The sequence below is a fragment of the Spermophilus citellus genome (genome assembly GCF_964194105.1).
Source record: "Spermophilus citellus genome assembly, chromosome: 7".
Classification (NCBI taxonomy): Eukaryota; Metazoa; Chordata; class Mammalia; order Rodentia; family Sciuridae; genus Spermophilus; species Spermophilus citellus.
The window spans coordinates 140,552,874-140,577,872 of record NC_138188.1 but is presented as its reverse complement, the minus strand read 5'-3'; the positions used below and the strand labels follow the sequence as shown (position 1 = coordinate 140,577,872).

The following is a 24,999-nucleotide window of genomic DNA, read 5'->3' as shown; positions in this document are numbered from 1 at the left end:
CTCCCTTTTTTTCCCTTTTGATATTTTCTTACTTATTTTGTTAGGGTGCATCCTGAAATAATTTTCAGGAAGAATGTATGAGAAGTTACATTTCTCAATGAAGCTATGTGTACTTCTTTGCATTCTTTTATCTTTAATTCTGCCTGCTCAGGACTTTAGTTTGGAGACATTTTTCTTTCTTCAGCCTTCAAAGTATTTTTCTATGTTTCTTTGATATTTTCTCCCATTGTATTTTCTCTTCTATTATTATATATGGTGGATGTTAGATAACTAGAGTTGACCCTTTAGAACTCTCAAATTTTCTTTCTTATGATATATTTTTCTTCTAAATATTTTACCATTTATAGTTTTGGATATGAATGAAAATTTTCTTTTATCTCACCTTTGTTCATCTCATGATCATGTTATTCTCAGTTCTTCAAATGGCAGAACTGGTAGAAACTCAATGAATGGATAAATAAATAAAATTTATATATATGCTTGGAATCATAATGCATGGAGAAATTCTCATGGGTTACATTGCTAGAATTAAGCACTCAGTGACCCAGTGCCTGTTATATGTCAGGCATTGTTAGTAAAGCTGGGGATGTAGTGGCAAGCTTCCTGTTCTTTTCTTCTCTTTTCTCCTTTTTATTTTTTTTTGAAATGGTAGACTTTTAATAACTACTTTTATCACCAGGTAAGTCATGCAGTTACAAAGTAGATAGAAATTTTGGAAAGGGCATTATTATTATTATTATTATTATTATTATTATAAAAAAGCACTCATTCTTACATAAATATTTAGCACTTCTTTGGGACACAACTGCTCAAAAGGCCTTGTCCCCCAAAAATCTCTAAACACTAGAACCCATGTTGTTTTCAGCATGCTGTTCGCGAAGCTGCATGCAGAATGCAAAACCTCCACGAGGAGAGGATATATAGTCAGGCTGGGTCAGGGCCACCGGCAGTGCTCAGAGCAGCTGGACTTCAAACAAGGAGCTCAGTGGGTTTTCTTGGGACACTCTACTTGAATTATGGTTCAACTGGTCAACACAATAGATCTTCAAAAGGGAAGGGCAATTAATTAACTTGATAAAGGGGTTACTGCATTCTTTGGACTATGTGTCATAATGGTAATTAGTGAATTCTGATAATCTTAACAAAAAATAGCCTCCAATGTTTCCAGGTATGAAGACAGACCTCCATCAGGCTTTTTATTTTTGCTGGACAATACATGACTGATAAGCTCTAAATGATACTGTTTTATGTTATAAAAATACTAGCTTTATTCATTTACTATGTTTATAGGCATTCACTACTTGAGTCAAGGTTAGGCTTATTAAGTGATTCAAGGCAATTTTATTATAGCAGCGTGTACTAAAGAAATAGCTTTTATTTTTGTTTGTTAACTTGTAAAATTGAGTTATTATGCAGATGTAAAATATCACTAACTCATTTGAGGACCATGCCACCTTCTAAAAATATCATACATTTAATTCTCATATGTGTCAAAGTTACAGCACATACCAGACTTGTCTAGAGCAAAAATGAGTGACTGTTCTTGACTGACTGTTGGGAAGAGCCCTGGTGCAAGGCAACACAGTAAGGTGGAAGAGACTTCTTATTTTAAAGCAAAAGGCCTAAAGGGCTTTTTGGAATAGGTAATTTCTACTTTCACACTCATCAGATTGTACATGATCCTCTAAGCTTAATTCCTTTCTTCTTAAGAGGCTGAATCAGGTTGACTTGTTGAGAACAGTGTCCATTGTTTAATGTGTCATGAGAGAAAGATATCTGCAGTTACATCTAAACTTGTGATAGGTCAGCGGAAGTTACAGGTGAAGAGGGTGGTGAACAAGCTAACAAAGATCTATTTATGTGAAGGTCATGCCAGCTTCATTGTACACTTTGAAGACTTTCTCAATGGCATTGACATAGGTAGCTGTTCTCAGGTCCAAGCCCAGGTTATACTTCATGGTCCAACGCACAGTTTGCATGGCTGAATGCTCCGGGTATAGGCTAAGCCAGAATGCACAAGGTCTTTCTATCATGCACTCACTATCCTATCCTGGAACACTGTGGTGGGTACAACAGGAATTATTCCACCATGCTTTCCAAATTTTCATTCTAAACACTCTTGAACAGACATGAACAAGGGGTAGTTAGAATCCCGTTCATATTTGAAGGTTAATCGGCCATAGCTGACATGATTCAGATTCTTCAGTCTCTCAAAGTAAGATACTGTCACTCCACCAGCATTTAAGTAGAGATCTGGAATAACCATGATGTTCCTCTCCAGGAGAATCTTACCAGCTTCTGGAGTAGTTGGTCCTTTTGCACCTTCAGCCATGATCTTGGCTTTGACTCTGGGTGCATGGGATTTGGTCAACTGCTTCTCACATGCAGCAGGGATCAGTATTTCACAGTCAGCCTCCAAGATACTTTCTTCATATACCTTTGCCTTGGGGAAGCCCAGAATTGATCCATGTGACAATCTGAAATTTTCTAGTTCCTTTGGGTCAATACCATCTGGATTCCATATATCCCATCAGATTCACCAACACCAATACATTTAGCACCAAAACAATGTAAATACCTCATAAAGTGCTGGCCCATGTTACTAAGTCCCTGAACCACAAATGTTTTATCTCCAAATCCTTGTATTATTCCTAAAATGCTCCTGTAAGAAGCTTCATTAATGAAGTTTTCAATCCCATAGAAAACATTCAGGCTAGTAGCAGAGATGACTCTGTGGATGCATTCTTGACTGATGAATTTACCAGTAACACAGGCATGTGCATTAATATTATAGTGCCCTATGGCGCTGGCATAGGTGACAGTGATAGAGGACATCTCCCGATACCTGTGCTCATGTCTGGGGCACACACATCAATGCCAGGACCAGTAAAACCTTTTTCTGCACACTCCATGGTAAACCTTCTTGTGATCTTCTCCAATTCATTATCTGTATAGTTCTTGGGATAGATCTGAACACCTGCTTTAGCACCCTCAAAGAACACACACATCAACCACTGCAAACTTACAAGTCAGCAGAGAAGCCAATGCTTTTACTTCATCTACACTCACATCCATGCTGTAAAGGATACCTCCTTTGCAGAACGTGCGGTGCTGGCTGTGCTGGGGTTCAGTAGCCCTCCATAACCTCCAGGAACGGTGGTTGTGCCAAATGAGGAAGGAGAGGCTCAGCACAGGGTTGCAGGGTGTATCCACCACGATGCTAGTGCCATGGTGGAAGAAGACCTCCATCATCTTGAAGAAGCTGGGGGCGTCTTCAAGGTCAGCTGTACCCTCGCTGTAGTGGCCCTGGGTGGGCTGCGTGAGCCCTGGCTGCAGGGAGGCGGTGGGCTGCCCATGTGACCAACCCAGCAGTGCAGCCCAGATGTCAGCCGCTGAGCCCAGGATAGCGGGTCCAGCGCGCTTCGCCCAGGAAGCACTACACAGCCGAGTAGAGGTCAGAGGCTGCCTGGGAGGCCCAGCTCTGGGGGAACTCCCTGTTCTTATAAATTTAAACTCTCTGGAGTGGATGGAGGGAGTGGAAAAACAAAGAAATAAATACTAAATATGTGCCAACAAGCACATCTATGTTGAAAAATGATTGTATGAAATATTGAACAAGTAAATAAGGAATGAATTACATTGTAATAGTGCACTATAGAGAATTAAAGCAAGAACGTTATGCTGGAGATTGGTTAGGTAGTCCCTTTAGATTGGGTTGTCAGGTTCAGACTGAACAGGTGGCATTTAAGTTGAAATTTCAACAGATGTAGAGAGTTTTTGAGGCAGATGGAACAGTTGGGTAAAGCCCTGTTGCGCAAATAGATGATCAGAATGGTCACTGTAGGGCGTGTGTGAGAGAATGATATGACTAAGATAGAAGCATAGGCAGGTGGCACATTCCTGTAATTCCAGTGACTCAGGAGACAGAGGCAGGAGGATTCAAAGTTCAAAGCCAGCCTCAGCAACTTAGTGAGGCCCTAAGCATCTTAGTGAGATCCTGTCTCAAAAAAAATTAAAAAAAAATGGGTTGGGGCTGGGGGTGCAGGATGTGGCTCTGTGGTGAAGCATTCTTGGGTTCAATGCCTGGTACCAAAAAGGAAAAAAAAAGAAAGAAAAAGAAAGAAGAAAGAAAGAAAGAAAGAAAGAAAGAAAGAAAGAAAGAAAGAAAGAAAGAGAGAAAGAAAGAGGGAGAGAGGAGACAAATTCCCCATGGCTTTGTAGGTCATGGTAGGAATCTGGATTTTCTCCTGATTTCTTCCCTGTGATAGAAAGTCTTTAGGGGATTTTAAGGAGGAATTGGTACAATCTGATTTGTGTTTTAAGATGACTGCTCTTGCCACTGTATGAAGAATGGGTTGAAGGGGATTGGAGAGAGCAGGGGAGCAAGTAAAAAGGTTTTTACAGTAGTTCAGATAAGATATGAAGGTGGCTTTACCAGTCCTAATAAAGATGGAGTAAGTGGTTCATTGAAACCACTGGGCCAGTGTGCATGTGGTTTTCCAATTTTACAAGTTGTTCTTCAAAAAGATTTTTTTGATTTACCCTCTTCCAATGGTGTATGAGAGTATAAAATAATAATATAAAGCTGGAATTTATCTTAGAGATCCATATTTCAGTTTTATAAAAGATGAAAACAAGGCCAACTGATCTTATATGCATTAGTCCAAGACGACAAGTACTTTTCCTAGGAAGGAGTCTCAGGGGTCTTCCAAATTCTGGCAATCTATTAAATATCACAGTACTTTCTCAGATTTCTCTTTTGTCTGACACCCCTCTCTAGCACCTCTACATGTAATTTAGGTACAGGTACATGTTCACCAATGCCTTTAGGTTATGAGTTCTGAAGGCAGGCAGTACCTGTGTCATGGTACTCAGCAAGAATGGTGTTGAAAATGGTGTTTAAAAATGGTACTTGAAAGACCCATCCATGTTCAATTGAATAGACCCTGAAAAAAATAAGAAACTAATCATCATGTCTATTTTCTCTGCCACAATCTAATCACTAAAAGGAGTGAATGACAATCCTACCATAATTATTCAATATCTATGCTTACATTTTACAAACTATTAGGTGAAGTAGCCAAAGAATTCCTTTCAGCTATATGTAGAGGAAAGAATTTGGAATTCAGAAAAAAAAACTTGAATTCAAGTTCTGCCTCTGCTCCTGTCTGGTGGTGTGACCCTGGGCCCTGGTTTCTTCAACCTTCAGTTATCTAATAATATGTACATGTCTTCCTTGGGTCAGGAGATTTTATGAGATTCTGAACATTGTATGTGAAAAGGACTTGTAAACTTTACAGTACAAAGAAAGACTGCTATTTAATAACAGCTGTGATTGATTGGGTTCTGTTATGGACACCGTTCTAAAAGTTTCATGTGCATCAATTCATTGTTCCTTATCACATTTCTGTGAGGACAGGACTGTTATTATACCCATTTTTCAGTTGAAAAAATGAAGAAGAAATTATGTACCAGGAATTGCCAGAAGCAAGACTTAAACTGGGGGTATTTGACTCTATAGTCAAACACAATATACAAAATAGTATAATGTAATACAATATCTATGTTAAGCTATGTTAATGCTTTGTAAAAGTGGAATTATTAGATCATCCAGAGTGCATAAATCAATAGAAAATATGTGCCAGGCATACTGCTAAACATTGATGGCACAATAAAGGAAGGGGCAGGATTACTCTTAAATAATTGTGTAGAGAATTTCTTTTTTTCTTTTTATTTTCAGGAATTGAACCTAGGGCCTGGTACATGCTAGGCAAATACTCAACTGCTTAATTACACACCCAGCCCTAATTTTTCTTTTTTAAAATCAGAAAAAAATCTTCCTGCTTGAACAATATTGTGGAAATATTTTACTTCATTCATAGATAATGTTTCAATATTATAACATAGGCTAGTTTACATTTTATTACATATTTATTTTATCAGGAAATATTAACCTAGCTACATTTTTTTTCAGAAAAAATAACTTTGTCCTTTAATGTTTCAAAAAGATTAATTTTCTTCCAAGTAAACAATTATTTTATTTTTCTTTCTTTATATTTGTGGATATTCAAACACATCCAAGAGTTTAATCATGGTTAAAAATTTGAGCTACTGGAACACCAATTTCATTTTCAATTTAGCGGACAAAGTGACTTTTACTTCAAGAATAATAAAAATAAACAGTCTGTGCAGATGGGTTTACTAACATTAATTTTGACAATTATAGTACCATGGAAATTGGAGTTCTACAGCTTGACAGGACACCCCATCTTACCTGCCAAATGGGGGTGTGATGTCTTTGTATATTTAAAAGAATTCTCTTTAGTTCCCTATTATATAAATTCAATCTTTTCTTGCAAAGAGTTTTCTATGACACCACAGATGATTATCCAAGGCCATTTATGTAAGTGAATTGCTCAGTGATATTATCAGCCAAAATTGTAGGTTGAGGTCAAGTGATGTCAAGTCATTATTTAAAGAAAGAAAGACAAAGGGAAAAAGACAAATTGTGGAGAAGAAATTTAATACATTTTGGCAACATAAGTAGGAAGGTCAATAAAGGACATGAGGCTAGAGTGATGTCATTATAATTGGCTTCAGTTCAGAAGTGGCAGAGTGGCAGTTAGCCAAAAAGGCACTTTGATGTTGTTTGTTTATATATTGCTACTTAGCTATCCACATCGAGAGTGGAGATTGCAGCAGATAATTTTACGGTGGATGACTGAATATTGTGGTTATGCCATTATTTCAAACTTAGTTTCTAAAATGCAATGGCTTTATCTTAGAGCTTCATTTTTAAGAGGCATTTCCTCCATGCATGTAGCCCTGTAGAGATGAAAAGGTCCAACTGCTGCACAGGTATTTTTTGGATGGGGTGATTATGGATATACGTTTTGAGTTCAGATAATACATTTAGGAAGGATTCCCATGATATTTTAAAATTGTGAAATAAAATTATGAAAATTATGAATATGAAATAGGCAAATCTGTGCAGCCTCCATGTCCTGTTTCATGGATGGTGTTTATACTGTTTATACTATTCTCTGAAGAGGGAGAAAGGAATGAGCTTAAGGGATGTTTTTCTTTCTCAGTTTCTCATTAGCTTGCATTGTATACTTTATTTCCCTGAAGCTCATGAGCATCTAAGTAGCTTTTATTCTATGAGCTATATCATATGTATTTAGATATCTAAGGCCCTTTATTGGTTAGAGGTTTTAACCAACAAGGAGTGATTTTTTTTTTGCATGCAAATATTGGAGAGCAAACCTGTCCAAAAGAAATATAATGCAATCCACAAATATGAGCCACATGTTATTTTAACGTTCCAAGTAGACACAATGAAAAAGTTAAAATTATTTTAATAATATATTTTCTTTAAAGATTATATCCAAAATACTATCATTTAAATATATAATAGAAAACAGACCTAATGCTGTTACTGCTCTGGAGGCTACAACAGATGCTGTCTTGCTTCTACCCATTCTATATCCTTATTACCTTTGATTAGTACCTTTCTTAGTCTCAGTGGCTTTGATCCTCACTTTCACCCTGTGGAGCTATGACTGCTGGTTACCATGACCTTCTCAGATCATGCACCAGCCTAACTACTTACTATAAAATCTTGACAGAGGCATACAGTGGGTATCTCAATAATAGCTATTACTTCCAAAGTCAAGCAACTCACCAGGGGTCAGCCTGGGGTCTGCTAACTACCAAGTATATCTATTCTAATGTAACATGAAAGATAGAAATAATGATGACTGGATTGCTCCACCTCCTGTTGCGTGGTGGATTTACTTATTACCCTATGCCGTACTCTGATATGAAGTCCCAAATGACTTTGCGTTCCTGAAAAATCAACATTAACTTGAAATTTCTGAGTACATTTTGAGAGGGCCAAGTGTTGTCTTGAAAGGTAGATGCTTCTGTATCATCTATAAGTAACGCAGGCAACTCTAGTCTCTAAAAAAGGAGAAATGGACCATTTCTTGAGGGTCTGGAACGTTCAAGAAAATCTGGGTATTTAAGATTTTTGAGTGCAAAGACCTGAACATTCCCATTTCAAGTTTACTAATCCTGGTACTAGTCTTGGCATTGTAGAACTGCCTACATTAGAATTTAACCTTCTCTGGAGTTCTGCTACATTTATAATTCAGTTCTGGGAAAGGTCTTAGCTTTCTTTGCCCTTCAGCTATGGTAGAACAAAGATTCTTTATGTACTGCCAGGGAATCCCTCTGGCTTTCACAATTACCTTGAACTAGTGATTAATTATTTCCAACTTTTTGTTGTTTTTCTCTAATGAAGTCATAGCCCTTAGCAACAGATGTCTATTCCACAGTCCCTATAATTACTATTTCCTTAAAATCTCCCAAATAGTTGAGATAGATGTTGCCCCCAGACAGTGTTTTCCCTTCTCACTCCATCCAGCTTAGGTGAAAGTGTTAACAATTGCACTGTTACCAGGTGTGCTGCAGGCTAGCATTGCTCCACCTACCACCCATGAGGCATTACTGAGCGCTAGCCATCAACAGATGACTCACCTCTAAAATCCCATTTCAGAATCTGAATTCAACTGCTTTAGGACAGTATTCTTGGAAACAGACTTTGAGATGGAGATGCAGGAATTTTATTGGAGAATACATGCAGGGATTAGACTTAAGGGATTGATAGAAAGAAACAATTAAGTAGAGGGAGAAAATGAAACTACTTGCAGCAAGGAAGTTCAGGAATTTATGTGTTTTTTCAGAATTGTCCCAAACTGAGGTATGGGAGATTGATCATTTTACATTAATCCCCCCACTCTGCCAGAAAACTTGTCATTGGATGTGTGTGTGTGTGTGTGTGTGTGTGTGTGTTTGTTCATATTAACTGACATACTTTCTTATTTGACGATTGACGTATTTTAATTTCCCAAACATGCTGGTATATTTTATGCCTATTTTACTCATTTATGGTTTTGCTAGAATGCCCCACCTGCCTTCACTGCCGTCTTTACCTGGTAGTTTCTTTCATAGTTTAAATAAAATCTCTTTGGTTATGCTTTTCCCAGTTTCTCCCCAAAAGAGCCAGTGGCTTTGTCCTCTGTGCATCTGTACCACATTCTACAAGCTTTTGCTGTAGACACCATTAATTTGTTTTGTAATTACAGTGGAAAAGCATGAGATGGGCATTTGACTTACACAAATTCAAATACATCTGCTTGTCAATAAGAAGGAAAATGTAAAAGGTGGAGCAAAAGTGTTCAGCTGTGGATGCACTCCTGTCTGCAACAGTCTATGGATACCTAACAAAAGAGAGTTGTGGATTGAGGATTGTCTTTTTTCTACTTTCCCAAGGAAAAATAATGTGGTGTTTAAGTTATTAGGTAGATGGAAGATGATGGATTTCTGAAAGTAGTCTAGGAATAAACATTTTACAGAAAATAGTTCAAAGCATTGGTGAGAGGAAGTATAAAGAAAAAAATTTCCCTATTAGATGAAAATGCATGTGAAAAATAGTGGGATCTAGCAGGTTGATATTTTTATGATTTTGATAAAGTTTTTAAGTAGTTTTCTATAATTTCTAAATATGATCTAAAAAAATAGATGCCTTAGAGTACCATAGCATGTTCAAAGTGAACTTACCAAAATACCTCACATGCAAAGATTTCTCAAAGATTCTGATATGTACTCTTGGAGAGTAGGGGAAGAGTCACAGAAGTCACTTTCTGTAAAGACTGGTATTACTGATGGGATGGTTATTTTACATGTACACTGTGTAACAAACAGTGGTCCCTTCACCTTCTGCATATAGCCCTCATTGCCCTGAGGCTTATTTTTAAAAAAAATATATATTTTTCTCTTTTCTCCTCTCTCCCCTTCCATAACAAGATTAGGGAGACAGTGTTATCTTTTCTTCCTCTAGTTAATTGCCCTTGAACACACCCACTACAGGAAGGAGATGCCTGCTGAGGATCTGGGAAGTGAATGAATATCTCCCAAATGAACAAGTGAATCCAAACACACCATCAGGACACCCACCCTGGGACCCCTTACCAGAGCACATCTGGAATATAACCCTTGAAGAGTTCCTTTTAAACCCCTCTGTCTCTCCTGATAGAGAGTCACAGCCTATGGGACAGGAGTCCCCTGTGTTTCTTCTTTGCTAGCAAAGCAAAAAACCTTATTTTTCCTTTTTCTCAAAACCGTGTCCTTATTATTAAATTGGCATTGATTGGCATTGGGGACAGGGACAGAGCTTTCAGTTACAATTGTATGCAGTAAGAGAGAAAAGGCTGGGTTGGGGTTGTAGCTCAGTGGTAGAATGCTTCCCTAGCACAGTTGAGGCTCTGGGTTCGATCCTTAGCACCCCATAAAAACAAATAAAATAAAGGTTAAATTCTTTAAAAAATAAAAAGAAAGAAATAAAAGGCTGAGACACAGTATCACAGACTTAGCAGGGATTCTAGCTTGTTTTTGGCAATTCTTTTTCCCTAGTATCCACTGTGGTACCTAACATAGAGAAAATATTCAATAATATTTGTTAAGTAATGTCCTTTGGCTCTATTTTTCACAAAACTGCAATTGGGATTGTGTCACCATTTGCTTAGTGGAACATGACTTCTAAATTGGCCTGATGACTTTTGGAGCTGTTCTCTCAGCAGTGAATAGGCTTGTTGGAAAAACTTAATTGGTTATTTAATGGGAGAAGAGCATTTTCAGAATGCTACTTAAAACTTGCATTTTTCTCTTTTCTTTTTCCTTTTTTTGTTTAGTACTGGGGGTTAAAACCAGCGTCTTGTATATGTGAGGCAAGCACTCTACTGGATCTCTGTTCTTTCTTTAATGGAAGTTATCTAGTTAAAATTCTTTTAAAGTTTTTTTTTTTCTTTAAAAAATTTTCCCTTCCCTTCCGTGTCTAGAGCTCTGGTTGAATGTGGTTCTGCCTCTGCTGGTCCTATCCTGTCTCCAGCTTTCCTTGGGGAGGCTCTCCACTATCAGGCCTTTCCTCTAACCTCTAACCATCATGGCGACCATGCCTGGACTCCTGTCTGCCTTTTCCATGTCAGTCTCTGCCTAGAGCATTAATGATGTGGCATTATATCACATAACTTATTTTTAAAATCGATAATATTCTATTATTTCTTATCTATTTTCTCAGTAATTCCCTCATGTAAGTACACAGATCTTCTTTGACTTCTAGAAAAACACATATTATTTCAACCCGTATGTGCAGCTCATTGTATACCTGTAAACATAATGAACATTATTTCTCCCATAACATCTAGACCAGGAGTAGCATACTCATTTGCTGAAAGAGTTAGCCAGGTAACAGTTGGACATAAAGTTGCCAGATAGGAGAAAAATGGGTGATGTCAGGACTTTGGAAAGAGTATCTGCCTTATCTAAAGACACTAAAATTTAGCTTAAAAATGAAAACTCTTCTCTGGCAAAAATCAACTTAAAAATTGTCTACAGGCTTGATTCTGATTCTTGATTTAATTCACAGACAAAAAACATTACTAACATGGAGTGCTAATGACACCTTTGTTCCTTTATCATTTAACACATTTATTTAATACTGACTGCAGAGTTCCTGTTATCCAGTAGTCGCTGTGCCTCTAAATTATCACATAACTACTACTAATACTAATAATAAGTATTTGTCTCTGACCTCCAGATCCTCTGGATCTAGAAAAACAGGTGGCAAAATAAATGCCTACTCAGAGTACTATGGGGTAAATATAAGGAAGTGGTAAGTTTCCAGGGGGCCTGAGAATACAGATCAGGAGGTGGTGATACTTGAGGACTCAGTGCCTAACAGAATAGTGAACCTCTTGCTTAAATGTCAAAAAATAAATTTATGACTTTGGTGTATGGAGAAGAGAAGGTTGGGAAATGAAGGCAGAAAACAGATTTTGAAAATTAACAGGTCACTGAGTGATTTTTTTAAAAAACATTTTTACATAGTTATTCATAATTAAGTGGAATACTGGTTGTTCTGGTGATTTCTGGAAGGCTAGGAAAAACTAACTAGTGGCCCACAGGAAAAAAATAGAAGGAATTCATTCATGTGTTGTTTTGGAGTTTCATAATTCACATTTACATATTAAATACCCTTTCCCCACTCTTTGTCCTTATAACTATCAACATTTGTGGAACAGTGTTATGCAGAATAGTGGATTATAAATTGTTGATCTGTCCTACAACAAAACAATTATTGAAGAGTGAGAAGTCATGGTCATCGAGGGTCCATTTGGGTTGTATTGGCTCAAACAATAGCCCATTTTTAATTCTTTCTTTTTCTTCTGTTATTGGCAAAAACATATTAAGCATTTTATCAGTTAATTCTGTTACTAAGTTAATTTTTTATTGAATAAGCTGAATTGAATAGTAGTTTTTGAACTATAATAGTCTTTGTTTAAGTAAAGCCAAATGAAAGGTACTTGCAAGGATTGCATAATAGTGCTATGATAATGATTAATTCTACTCCAATGCTATTAGAAAACAGGTTATTAGATGTTACAAAAATATAAATAAAAAATAGATATTACTGAGTATTGTTGAGTATCCATTCAATAAAATACGAATTAGATCTCTGCCTGCCAAGAGAAAATGTGCTCAAAGGCAAGGAAACCACTAAGAAAATAATAGGTGAATCTTCAGGATGGTATGGGCTTCCAAACAGAGCTCAATAAATTTCAGAAAGTAGGATTTTAAAAAGGCTTTTTGTTTTGTTTTGTTTTTTAACTTTGGCAACCACATTTTAGTATTTTTGCTGTTACTTGTTACAACATTAAGTCTTGATTGGGGTTGGAGGTTGACCTACGAAGGTCCATTCTGTAAGTGCAACATCTAAACCACAAAATACTTGCTTACCCATATTGTTCTTAATGCTCTGTTTAGAACACCTGCAAAACTCTCTCCAGAGATTACTTTTTCACTAATCTGCATCAAGCAGTAGGCAGGGTCTGTGTGGTATTGAGATGAGCAGCTGGCCCAGAGAAAAGGCAGAACAAAACCAGAACTCAAATGTATGAAAAGTTGCATTCTGCTTTAATTACATATCAAAAAATAAAAGAAATCCTAAAACCTATTGATAGGGAACTGGTTAAATATATTAATACATACATATCAACTGCTAGCTAAACTGCTTATTAAAGAGGTACTGAGGAAAAATGTCCACAGGAAGTTTGCAAAAAGAGAGTTAAGAAATATTGACAGCTATTATCCATGAAGAATGAGACTAGTGTTCAGCTTGGAAATAAAACTCATTTTTCAGTGTATAAATCCTTCTTTTGGTGTGTATGTGTGTGCGTGTGTGTGTGTGTGTTCAACAATGACAACAATGAAAGCAACAACATGAAAACAGTCAGGCCATGACAAACTCAATTTGGTGATGGTGCTCAGCTGGGTGTCAAGAAGTTTTCCTTCTGTATACTCTGGATGTCCACTGCCAAAAATATTGTGAGCATGCATAAAACAGACTGTTGGGAGCAATAGACAATGCATGGACTTGTATGAACATGTTTGAACTTGTTAGAATGTTGACTTTCGTTAATAGTAATTAAGTTAGTACAGCTGAGACTTGGATTCCTCTTCTGTAAAATGGAAATATTCTTGCCTTCTAGATTATTATGAAGGAAGTGTCTGGCAGAGTGCCTGTTATGATTTCTATGTATTAGATAGCCTCCCCCACCTTGACTATTTTAATTTTCATTTTATTATACAGATCTCATGCAATATGCTACTTTTTTTTTCTTTTTGGAAATTTAGGGCATTATTTAGAAGATTTTTTAATGTTCTATTTTTTGGAGGCTCTAAAAATAAATTATTTATTTGACAAATAGAAATTGTATGTGTGTGTATAATATATGGCATACTGCATGATGTTTCAAAATATGTAAACATGTAAGCTAACATAAGCTAATTTAATATGTATTATTTCAAATACTTGTCATTTATTTCCAGTGAAAACACTTTAGCAATTTCCAAGTATATAACATGTTGTTATTGGCAAGAGACTGTACTGTAAATCTTTTGAACTTATTCCTCCTGACTGAAATTTCAATTTGACCAACATCACCCTGTTATTTCCTTCTGACCCCAGCTCCTCATAATCATCATTTCACTCTCTGATTCTATGACTCATTAAGTTCTTAATATGTGATATTTTCTCAAGATTTTCTTCCTCCATGTGAGAAATAAATTTATTATCTTTGTTATTCTCTGTATCTGAACTAGGCCACTAGGTCCAAGAGCACCTTTTGTTATTGAATCATCTAAATTATGAATCCTATGATAACTTCTCTTTCCTCCTCCCCCCACCCCCCGCCACCTCCTTCCCCTCTTTCATCCTTAAAATAATTCTTTCTATTCTTTGCTTTAGTAGAACTATGACCCGGAAACCCATTTTCATTTGAGATTTCTGTCCTGAGAAATATTTAATGTAAAAAACAAATCTGTTCCAGAGATACATTTATGTTCTTCTGTCTCATAACCTAAAAATACAACTTTAATACTTCATACATTTTATAATTTCAATGTATGTAATTGTTAGCTTAATGTGGCAATTTTGCCAGGCCCAGTGTTCAGTTATTCAGTCAAAACAGAGCTAGGTGTTACTGTGATTATACCTTGCAGATATGGTTAATTATAACCAATTGACTTTACATAGAGGGAGTTACCCTTGACAGTGTGGATGGGCCTCATTTAATCAGTTGAAACACTTCAAGAGCAAAACCCGTTTCCCTGAGGAAGAGGAACTTCAATCTGTAGACTGTAGTCTCAGCTCCAGCTTAAAAAGTTCCTGTCCATAGACATCCCTTACAGATTTTGGAATTGCCCAACCCAGAATCCACAATCACAGAAACTAATTCAGTGAAATAAATCTCTTAATGTGTACATATAAATCACACTGGACTGTTCTTCTGTGGAATCCTGGCTTACACATATTTTGGTTTTGAAAATAGTAAAGGTTAGAGGCTGGAAATATTTGATAGAAAAAATCTCAAAGACAATGTTGGTGGAAATATGAATATTAAAACTATTTCTGGTAAGGTCTCAGAAGGAAGCGAGGCACAGATTATCTTCAGAATCTTCAGAGGTACCAACTCTGCCATCACCTTGATCTGATTTTTTGGCTTAGAAGTAATAAGAAGATTCCAACATGGCGGCGGGCACAGAGAGATCAAGTCTCTGACCTCTTCAGCTGTTCGGGCATAGGGAGTCGGAAATAATCTAAATTCTGTTTGCTCAGGATCACAAGGCAATGCTGAACTGATGTGAATCTGGGGCGATCAGTCTGGGCCTCTCAGAACACACACTGAGCCCGGATCGGGTGAATTTAAGCTCCCGTTCGCCTGCTTCCCGCAGACAAACAGCTGTGACTCAGCACTAATCCATCCTGCTGAAACAACTGGTCGGCCCTTCTGATCCTACGGAGGTAAATGCCAACCGAGCCTTCATAGGTAGTGGCCACAGGTTTGAAACGGGGCTTGGGAGAGATAGTAAGGACCCACCCGTTGCATTGGTCACCCGGCAAAGGGAAACAAACTGTCGCCATTTGCAAGAGATACCACCATGGCAGAGAACTGACATCACCAGACTGCAGCACAGGAGATAACTTCATTGAAACCTGCGGCTACAGGTGTGTAATTCCCTAGCCTTCCCTCTCCACACATCAGGGAAACCTTAAGGGCCCCTCCCAGCTCTCCCATAAGGGCCCCTTCCAGCTCTCCCGTGAGCGCGATAGCCAGACCAAGGGAATCAGACATGGTGCGGGACCTGTGGCGCGGAACTCCCGGCTACCGCTCTCACCAGTGCTGACAACTGAGGTCTCTTGCACCAGCTACTGGGGGCGTGGCTACCGGAGGGCAAGTAAAATTCGCGGAGGATTCTCAGCCCCAAGCTCTACAAACTTAGGGTCTGAGGGAATGGCAAACAGGGAGAGTGTGCCCAGTCGTCCATGAAAACAGGGCTCCCGGGAGCAGCAGACCTGGCTTGTAGCCAGTATTGTGGTGAGCGGCACCTGTGAGAGGGGCCTGGCTAGAGGAAAAGTGGGGAAGGGACTAGACACAAGAGGAGGCCCTAGGCACTCAGGATTGGAGACTCGCCCAGTCTGGGAGGAGGAGCTGCTGCACAGTGATTGGTTCCCACGTATTGACAGGAGAAACTTGGCCTGGTGGGCACAGCGCCACCTACTGGAAGAGAAGTTAATCAAACTCTAGGACTGCATTTATTAGTTTTTTTTTTTTATCTTTTTTTTTGATTTGGGTTTTTTCTTTCATTTTCATTTTTCTTTATTGTTTTTTTTTAAAGAGAGAGTGAGAGAGGAGAGAGAGAGAGAGAGAGAAAGAGAGAATTTTTAACATTTATTTTTTAGTTCTGGGCGGACACAACATCTTTATTGGTATGTGGTGCTGAGGATCGAACCCGGGCCGCACGCATGCCAGGCGAGCGCGCTACCACTTGAGCCACATGCCCAGCCCCTCTTTCTTGTTGTTTTTTAAATTTTTTTTTTACAATTTTTAAAAATTATTTTCTTCTAATTTTAATGTTAATTTTTTTATTATTTTTTTAATTATTTTTTTCTTTTTTTATTTCCTATTTTTTTCTTCTTTTGTCTTTTCATTTCTTTTCAATTTTCTTATTTCCCCTTCCTTGAATTCTACCTGAGTACTCTCATTCTCTTTAGTGACTTCTTCCCTTCCCTTCTAATACCTTTCCTCCCAAGCATCAAATAAATTTATAGGAGTAAACAGTAACTCAGCAGTCAAAGAGAACAAGAAGTAACATGAGCAACTTGAAAAAGCAAGGAAGAAAAGGAGTACAAACAATGAAGGGCAGCCTAAATATTCAGGAGGACCTAGAGTCATCAGAAAAATGGTCATATAAAGAACTCAAGGAACACCTTAGACAGATGAAATGGAACCTTAAAGAGGATACGAGACAGCAAATTCAAGCAGTGAAAGAACACATTGAGAATGAATTACATAAACAGATAAAAGAAGAAGTTAAGCATCTTTATCAAGAGATAGAGATTATGAAAAATAATCAAACAATAATTCTAGAAATGAAGGAAACGATAAACCAAATTAAAAACTCAATTGAGAGTATCACTAACAGAGTGGAGCAAGTAGAAGCCAGAATGTCAGATAATGAAGACAAAATATATCATCTTGAAAAGAGTCTAGCCAACTCAGAAAGGCTGGTAAAAAATAATCACGAGAAAAACATCTAAGAGTTATGGGATAACATAAAAAAACCAAACTTACGAGTCATCGGGATAGAAGAAGGTACAGAGATTCAAACCAAGGGAATGAGAAACCTGCTGAATGAAATAATTACAGAAAACTTTCCAGAAATAAAAAAGGAAACAGATATACAAATTGAAGATGCATACAGGACACTGAGCACACAAAATCACAGTAGACCAACGCCAAGACACATTGTTATGAAGATATCCAATATACAGAACAACAAGAAAATATTAAAAGCTACAAGAGAAAGGAAGCAGATTACATTCAGGGGTAAACCAATAAGGTTAACAATGGATTTTTCATCACAGACGCTGAAAGCGAGAAGATCCTGGAACAACGTATTTCAAACACTGAAAGACAATGGATGCCAACCAAGAATTCTGTATCCAGCAAAATTAAGCTTCAGGTATGACAACAAAATAAAAATCTTTCATGATAAACAAAAGTTAAAAGAATTTGCAGCCAGAAAACCAGCATTGCAAAGCATTTTGAGCAAAACACTACACGAGGAAGAAATGAAAAACAATAACCAAAACCATCAGTGGGAAGTGCCTCGATAAAGACAGAGGGCGAGGGGAAAGATAATCATGGAGAAAAAAACTAAATTTTTTTAAAAAAGGATAAATAATGAAACATGGATGGAAGCACAAACCATATATCAATAGAAACTCTGAATGTTAATGGCTTAAACCCTCCAATAAAGCGACATAGGCTGGTATCATGGATTAAAAAAAACTAATCCAACAATATGCTGCCTCCAGGAGACACATCTGATTGGAAAAGACATACACAGGCTGAAGGTGAAAGCATGAGAAAAAATATACCATGCACAAGGTCCTCGTAAGCAAGCAGGGGTGGCCATCCTCATATCGAATAAAATCGACTTCAAGATTAAGTTAGTCAAAAGGGATAAGGAAGGACATTATATACTGTTAAAAGGAACCATTCACCAACAAGACATAACAATTATCAATATTTATGCACCAAATAATCGTGCTGCGACATTCATAAAACAAATTCTCCTCAAGTTCAAGAATCAAATAGACCACAACACAATAATTATGGGTGACTTCAACACACCTCTCTCACCATTGGACAGATCCTCCAAACAAAAGTTGAATAAAGAAACTATAGAACTCAATACCACAATCAATAACCTAGACTTAACTGACATATATAGAATATATCAACCATCATCAAATGGATGTACTTTTTTCTCAGCAGCACATAGATCCTTCTCAAAAATAGACCATATATTATGCCATAGGACAACCCTCAGTAAATATAAAAGGGTGGAGATAATACCATGCATTTTATCTGATCATAATGGAATGAAACTGGAAATCAATGATAAAAGAAGGAAGGAAAAATCCTACATCACATGGAAAATGAACAATATGTTACTGAAAGATCAATGGGTTACAGAAGACATAAAGGAGGAAATCAAAAAATTCTTAGAGATAAATGAAAATACAGACACAACATATCGGAATCTATGGGACACAATGAAAGCAGTTTTAAGAGGGAAATTCATCGCCTGGTGGTCATTCCTCTAAAAAAGAAATAAACAAACAAATAAATGAGCTCACACTTCATCTCAAAGCCCTAGAAAAGGAAGAGCAAAATAACAGCAAATGTAGCAGAAGGCAAGAAATAATTAAAATCAGAGTGGAAATCAATGAAATTGAAACAAAAGAAACTATTGAAAAAATTAGCAAAACTAAAAGTTGGTTCTTCGAAAAAATAAATAAGATCGATAGACCTTTAGCCATGCTAACGAAGAGAAGAAGAGAGAGAACTCAAATTACTAACATGCAGGATGAAAAAGGCAGTATCACAACAGATGCTACAGAAATACAGAAGACAATTAGAAATTATTTTGAAAACCTATATTCCAATAAAATAGAAGATAGTGAAGACATCGATAAATTTCTTACGTCATATGATTTGCCCAGACTGAGTCAGGAGGATACACACAATTTGAACAGACCAATATCAATGGATGAAATTGAAGAAGCCATCAAAAGACTACCAACCAAGAAAAGCCCAGGACCGGATGGGTATACAGCAGAGTTTTACAAAACCTTTAAAGAAGAATTAATACCAATACTTTTCAAGTTATTTCAGGAAATAGAAAAAGAGGGAGCTCTTCCAAATTCATTCTATGAGGCCAACATCACCCTGATTCCAAAACCAGACAAAGACACCTCAAAGAATGAAAACTACAGACCAATATCTCTAATGAACCTAGATGCAAAAATCCTCAATAAAATTCTGGCGAATCAAATACAAAAACACATCAAAAAAATTGTGCACCATGATCAAGTAGGATTCATCCCTGGGATGCAAGGATGGTTCAATATACGGAAATCAATAAATGTTATTCTCCACATCAATAGACTTAAAGATAAGAACCATATGATCATCTCGATAGATGCAGAGAAAGCCTTCGACAAAGTACAGCATCCCTTTATGTTCAAAACATTAGAAAAACTAGGGATAACAGGAACTTACCTTGACATTGTAAAAGCTATCTATGCTAAGCCTCAGGCTAGCATCATTCTGAATGGACAAAAGTTAAAGGCATTCCCTCTAAAATCTGGAACAAGACAGGGATGCCCTCTCTCACCACTTCTATTCAATATAGTTCTCGAAACACTGGCCAGAGCAATTAGACAGATGAAAGAAATTAAAGGCATAAAAATAGAAAAAGAAGAACTTAAATTCTCACTATTTACAGATGACATGATTCTATACCTAGAAGACCCAAAAGGGTCTACAAAGAAACTACTAGAACTAATAAATGAATTCAGCAAAGTGGCAGGATATAAAATCAACACGCATAAATCAAAGGCATTTCTGTATATCAGCGACAAAACTTCTGAAACGGAAATGAGGAAAAACTCTCCATTCACAATATCCTCAAAAAAAAAAAATAAAATACTTGGGAATCAACCTAACAAAAGAGGTGAAAGATTTATACAATGAAAACTACAGAACCCTAAAGAGAGAAGTAGAAGAAGATCTTAGAAGATGGAAAAATATACCCTGTTCATGGATAGGCAGAACTAACATCATCAAAATGGCGATATTACCAAAAGTTCTCTATAGGTTTAATGCAATGCCAATCAAAATCCCAGCGGCATTTCTTGTAGAAATAGATAAAGCAAACATGAAATTCATATGGAAAAATAAAAGACCCAGAATAGCAAAAGCAATTCTAAACAGGAAGTGTGAATCAGGCGGTATAGCGATACCAGATTTCAAACTATATTACAGAGCAATAGTGACAAAAACAGCATGGTACTGGTACCAAAACAGGTGGGTGGACCAATGGTATAGAATAGAGGACACAGAGACTAATCCACAAAGTTACAACTATCTTATATTTGATAAAGGTGCTAAAAGCATGCAATGGAGGAAGGATAGCATCTTCAACAAATGGTGTTGGGAAAACTGGAAATCCATATGCAACAAAATGAAACTTAATCCCTTTCTCTCGCCATGCACAAAAGTTAACTCAAAATGGATCAAGGAGCTTGATATCAAATCAGAGACTCTGTGTCTGATAGAAGAAAAAGTTGGCTCCGATCTACATATTGTGGGGTCGGGCTCCAAATTCCTTAATAGGACACCCATAGCACAAGAGTTAATAACAAGAATCAACAAATGGGACTTAATTAAACTAAAAAGTTTTTTTTCAGCAAGAGAAACAATAAGAGAGGTAAATAGGGAGCCTACATCCTGGGAACAAATTTTTACTCCTCACACTTCAGATAGAGCCCTAATATCCAGAGTATACAAAGAACTCAAAAAATTAGACAATAAGATAACAAATAACCCAATCAACAAATGGGCCAAGGACCTGAACAGACACTTCTCAGAGGAGGATATACAATCAATCAACAAGTACATGAAAAAATGCTCACCATCTCTAGCAGTCAGAGAAATGCAAATCAAAACCACCCTAAGATACCATCTCACTCCAGTAAGATTGGCAGCCACTATGAAGTCAAACAACAACAAGTGCTGGCGAGGATTTGGAGAAAAGGGTACACTTGTACATTGTTGGTGGGACTGCAAATTGGTGAGGCCAATTTGGAAAGCAGTATGGAGATTCCTGGGAAAGCTGGGAATGGAACCACCATTTGACCCTGCTATTGCCCTTTTGGACTATTTCCTGAAGACCTTAAAAGAGCATGCTACAGGGATACTGCCACATCGATGTTCATAGCAGCACAATTCACAATAGCTAGACTGTGGAATCAACCCAGATGCCCTTCAATAGATGAATGGATAAAAAATGTGGCATCTATACACAATGGAGTACTATGCAGCAATAAAAATGACAAAATCATAGAATTTGCAGGGAAATGGATGGCACTACATCAGATTATGCTTAGTGAAGCTAGCCAATCCCTAAAAAACAAATACCAAATGTCTTCTTTGATATAATGAGAGCAACTATGTACAGAGTAGGGAGGAAGAGCAGGAAGAAAAGATTAACTTTAAACAGAGACATGAGATGGGAGGGAAAGAGTGAGAAAAGGGAAATTGCATGGAAATGAAGGGAGACCCTCATTGCTATACAAAATTACATATAAGAAGTTGTGAGGGGAATGGGAAAATTAACAAGGAGAGAAATGAATTACAGTAGATGGGGTAGAGAGAGAAGATGTGAGGGAAGGGGAGGGGGGATAGTATGGGGTAGGAAAGGTAGCAGAATACAACAGTCACTAATATGGCAGTATGTAAAAATGTGGATGTGTAACCGACGTGATTCTGCAATCTGCATTTGGGGTAAAATTGGGAGTTCATAACCCACTTCAATCTAATGTATGAAATATGATATGTCAAGAGCTTTGTAATGTTGTGAACAACCATTAAAAAAATAATAAAAAAGAAGTAATAAGAAAATAAATTCCTGGCATTTTAAGTCATGCTTATGAACCACTAATTCTGTCTCAGAGTTATGTCATGCTTCCGGAAAGTCCTTTTGCTTAAAGTGTGTTTTATCATTTGAACTAAACCATAATTTTGCCATATCTCATGTCTCCTATACTATGCCTATTTTAAGTTGTAATACTTTGCAATGATTTTAATCATTTCTCTAGAGTTTCTGAAAGGGTTTCACTTGCCAAAGTGTGTTTACTTGCAAACTTGTTTGAGACAATTTAGCAGGTTTGCAGCTGAAAAGATCCAAGGAGATGATGTAATTCTGTGGCTCAAACATTTCCTTCATTGGGATAATCACTGAAGACGATCAAGCTTGTATTTCAGAACACTCTCAGAATCTTTTGATGTAAGAAGCTTTTTCTTTTTCTTTTTTTTTATTGATTATTTAAAGCATTACATAGCTCATGATATATCATCTTTCATATATTTGACTCAAATTGTGTTTTGAACTCCCATTTTCACCCCAAATACAGATTGCAGAATCACATCTGTTACATATTCACATTTTTACATAATGCCATATTAGTGACTGTTGTATTCTGCTACCTTTCCTATCCCCTACTATCCCCCCTCCCCTCCCCTCCCCTCTCCTCCCATCTTCCCTTTCTACCTCCCCTGCTGTTGTTCAATTCTCTCCCCTTTTTCCCTCCCCCTTGCCCCTCATAACCTCTTATAATTCTATGTATCATTGAAGGTCTCCTACTATTTCCATGTGCTTTCCCTTCTCTCTCCGTTTCTCTCCCCCCATTCGTCTTTGTTTACTGTAGTCTTTTCCTCATGCTCTTCCTTCCTGTTCTGTTCTTAGTTGTTCTCTTTATATCAAAGCAGACATTTGGCATTTGTTTTTTAGGGCTTGGCTAGATTCGCTTAGCATAATCTGCTCTAATGCCATCCATTTCCCTGCAAATTCAATGATTTTGTCATTTCTTAGTGCTGCATAATACTCCATTGTGTATAGATGCCACTTTTTTTTATCCATTCATCTATTGAGGGGCATCTAGATTGGTTCCACAGTCTAGCTATTGTGAATTGTGCCGCTATAATCATTGATGCAGCCGTATCCCTATAGAGCGCTTTTTTAAGGTCCTCAGGGAATAGTCCGAGAAGTGCGATAGCTGGGTCAAATGGTGGATCCATTCCCAGCTTTCCCAGGAATCTCCATACTGCTTTCCAAATTGGCCTCACCATTTTGCAGCCCCACCAGCAGTGTACAAGTGTACCCTTTTCCCCACATCCCCGCCAACACTTATTATTGTTTGACTTCATAATGGCTGCCAATCTTACTGGAGTGAGATGGTATCTTAGGGTGGTTTTGATTTGCATTTCTCTGATTGCTAGAGATGGTGAGCATTTTTTCATGTACTTGTTGATTGATTGTATGTCCTCCTCTGAGAAGTGTCTGTTCAGGTCCTTGGCCCATTTGTTAATTGGGTTATTTGTTATCTTATTGTTTAATTTTTTGAGTTCTTTGTATACTCTGGATATTAGGGCTCTATCAGAGGTGTGGGGGGTAAAAATTTGTTCCCAGGATGTAGGCTCTCTATTTACCTCTTTTATTGTTTCTCTTGCTGAGAAAAAACTTTTTAGTTTAAGTAAGTCCCATTTGTTTATTCTTGTTGTTAACTCTTGAGCTATGGGTGTCCTATTAAGGAATTTGGAGCCCGACCCCACAATATGTAGATCGTAGCCAACTTTTTCTTCTATTAGACGCAGTGTCTCTGATTTGATATCTAGCTCCCTGATCCATTTGGAGTTAATTTTTGTGGATGGCGAGAGAAGGGGATTCAATTTCATTTTGTTGCATATGGATTTCCAATTTTCCCAGCACCATTTGTTGAAGATGCTATCCTTCCTCCATTGCATGCTTTTAGCCCCTTTATCAAATATAAGATAGTTGTAACTTTGTGGATTAGTCTCTGTGTCTTCTATTCTGTACCATTGGTCCACCTGCCTGTTTTGGTACCAGTACCATGCTGTTTTTGTTACTATTGCTTTGTAGTACAGTTTGACCTCTGGTATCGCTATACCTCCAGATTCACACTTCCTGCTTAGAATTGCTTTTGCTATTCTGGGTCTTTTGTTTTTCCATATGAATTTCATGATTGCTTTGTCTATTTCTACAAGAAATGCCGTTGGGATTTTGATTGGCATTGCATTAAACCTGTAGAGAACTTTGGGTAATATCGCCATTTTGATGATGTTAGTTTTGCCTATCCATGAACAGGGTACATTATTCCATCTTCTGAGATCTTCTTCTATCTCTCTCTTTAGGGTTCTGTAGTTTTCATTGTATAAATCTTTCACCTCTTTTGTTAGGTTGATTCCCAAGTATCTTATTTTCTTTGAGGATATTGTGAATGGAGTGGTTTTCCTTATTTCCATTTCAGAGGTTTTGTTGCTGATATACAGGAATGCCTTTGATTTATGCGTGTTGATTTTATAACCTGCCACTTTGCTGAATTCATTTATTAACTCTAGCAGCTTCTTTGTAGACTCTTTTGGGTCTGTTAAGTATATTATCATGTCATCCGCAAATAGCGATAGTTTAACTTCTTCTTTTCCTATTTTTATGCCTTTAATTTCTTTTGTCTGTCTAATTGCTCTGGCTAGTACTTCGAGAACTAAATTGAATAGAAGTGGTGAGAGAGGGCATCCCTGTCTTGTTCCAGATTTTAGAGGAAATGCCTTCAGTTTTTCTCTGTTTAGGATGATGCTAGCCTGAGGTTTAGCATATATAGCTTTTACAATGTTGAGGTAAGTTCCTGTTATCCCTAGTTTTTCTAGTGTTTTGAACATAAAGGGA

The 24,999-nt window shown here is 37.3% G+C and overlaps 1 pseudogene across 1 annotated transcript in view; it reads right to left on the bottom strand.

Annotated features, from left to right (window-relative positions):
- Positions 1–1,856: 1,856 nt before the first annotated feature.
- Positions 1,857–24,999, bottom strand: part of LOC308653416 (glutamate dehydrogenase 1, mitochondrial-like) — a 79,623-nt pseudogene continuing 56,480 nt past the window's right edge. The window contains exon 2 of the transcript in view: positions 1,857–3,517. The product of the transcript in view is annotated as a glutamate dehydrogenase 1, mitochondrial-like (transcript). The remainder of the gene's footprint in view (positions 3,518–24,999) is intronic.